The following is a 1,648-nucleotide window of genomic DNA, read 5'->3' as shown; positions in this document are numbered from 1 at the left end:
CGGGCCGCGGGCACTGGCGGCAGAGGAACCCGGGTACGATTCCCACACACCCCTTTTTCAACCTCGGAGATGGGTCTCCATACCCACCCCCCCCCCAACGTTTAGCACCCTCTTGGCACAGCTAAGCCCAGAATCCCTTCTCAGCTGCTCCTGCCCCCCAACATGCCCCTTGCCCCAGGCCTGCAGGAACTTTAGCGGTGACAGGAGTGGCAGTCTTCTGTCTGGTTGGGGACGGGTCCTAGGTGAGGAGGTGGTGCAGGTCCAGCCGACCTGGGGGACTTGGGGCCCTGCTCTGACTCCCTCTGTGGCCAGCATTCAAAGGTGGACTTAGTGGTGGGGCTGGGGAGAGAGCAGATATGGAAGGGTGTCGGGGACGGTGCTGGCTTCCAGATATGTTCCGTGTGTCTGTGCACCCATCAGTCCCATCTGCCCGGGAGCCTGTAGGTCAGGCTGCCATTTGGGTGGCAGAGCTTGGGGGCCACTGAGAGCCGGTGGACCCCCCAGCTTGGCCTAGGTAGGAGGAGAGAGAGTGCGCCTCATTCGGCTCCAGCCGGGGCCCCCTCCTGAGGTCCCCGCGGTGGGACAGTCCCTGGGAAGCGGTAGATGTGACAGGGAGTGAGTCCAGCTCAGCGCCCGGCCTGGGACTGGCGTTCACAGAGGCCCTCGGAGCTCCGAGCGCTGCACGGGCTCTCAGATGGTCTGCGTGGAACTCCGGCGAGCCCAGATCAAAGCACGGATCCACTTTTTGATGTGACATTTAATTTTTTTTTTAACTTCGAGGGGAACAGGCTGAGTCTCAGGTCTGGTTAGTTCTTTGGTCTTGTCCACGGGCTGGGGAGGGGCCAGTGGAGTTCTCAGATGCGTGTGCGTGTGCGTGTGTGTGTGTGTGTGTGTGTGTGAGTGGCCGGACCTGGGCTGGGTGCCGCTCTGTGGCAGGGGCCAGTGTTGGGAGGTGAGGCCACGTCTGGAATCACCTCCGATTCTGGGAGAAGCTCCCATCTGCCCCTCCGCCGCCTCCGCTTACTTAGCTGGGCCTTTCTCGTCCGCCTGTCTCTGCATCCCGAGGCTGGGCCGGAACTGGAGCTGCTGTCTGTCCCCTGGTCCAGGTCAGAACGTGGTGGGTGGGGCTCTGTCGCCGGGGCCCTTTAAAAGCAGACCTGTAAGCTTCCCCGCCTCCCCCCAGCATCGCTAGTTTATGATCTACATCTTTGTTTTAAAGCCCAATGAAAACGATCCGATCGAGCCACATGAACAAACGCATTTGTGGCCCAAGACAGAGGCCGACTGAGTGGCTTTCCATTAATCAAGTTAGGGGTTTCTTCCGCCTGTTTATTTTTACAAAGTATTCCTGCAGAATGACATTTTTTTTTGGTAGACCCCCCCCCCCCCCCCCCCCCCCCCATTCCCCCCTTTCCCTAAACTGCCAGGCAGCTTGCTCCATGCTTTAGGGGAAACTTGAAATACATCGCGGGCTTACTTCAACCGACTTTTATCTTCAAAGCCGTAACAAATGTTCCCCGCATGTTTTTGGTGGGTCTCCTTGGCATCCAGTCCTGGAGGATGGGAGGGAGGAGGAAGGAAGGAGAGAAAAACAAAAGTCTGTCGTTTTTAATTAAATAGTGGTGTTCCCAGCAAAAGGAATGCGAGC

At 58.3% G+C, this 1,648-nt stretch overlaps 1 protein-coding gene across 1 annotated transcript in view; it reads left to right on the top strand.

The window, feature by feature from the left end:
- Positions 1-6: 6 nt before the first annotated feature.
- Positions 7-1,648, top strand: part of NKD1 (naked cuticle homolog 1 (Drosophila)) — a gene marked incomplete at its 3' end in the record, with an annotated part of 51,438 nt that continues 49,796 nt past the window's right edge. Inside the window, exon 1 of the mRNA XM_005880325.1 lies at positions 7-33. The remainder of the gene's footprint in view (positions 34-1,648) is intronic.

This window comes from Myotis brandtii, unplaced genomic scaffold (assembly GCF_000412655.1).
Source record: "Myotis brandtii unplaced genomic scaffold, ASM41265v1 scaffold633, whole genome shotgun sequence".
In the NCBI taxonomy this organism is placed as follows: Eukaryota; Metazoa; Chordata; class Mammalia; order Chiroptera; family Vespertilionidae; genus Myotis; species Myotis brandtii.
Note: the sequence above shows the minus strand (reverse complement) of the source record. Positions and strands in the feature narration are given on the sequence as shown.